The following is a 200-nucleotide window of genomic DNA, read 5'->3' as shown; positions in this document are numbered from 1 at the left end:
ACAGAAGGTCATTCGTGAAATAAATTTCATGCGGGAAGGAATTAAGAGAAACAAGCGTCGCACATGATACAGAGGCCGTGAGAGGAGGAAGATCGCTGAAAGGAAAATAGACGCGTGTGGATCAAAAAGCACCATCCCTTTCTCCCTTTTTACGTGGTCGTCCATCTTTCGTTCAGCTGCAAGCAAGGTTTCGCACTGCG

This window comes from Penaeus monodon, chromosome 32, assembly GCF_015228065.2.
Source record: "Penaeus monodon isolate SGIC_2016 chromosome 32, NSTDA_Pmon_1, whole genome shotgun sequence".
Taxonomy (NCBI): Eukaryota; Metazoa; Arthropoda; class Malacostraca; order Decapoda; family Penaeidae; genus Penaeus; species Penaeus monodon.
The sequence above is the reverse complement of the archived record's forward strand: the minus strand, read 5'-3'. Positions refer to the sequence as shown.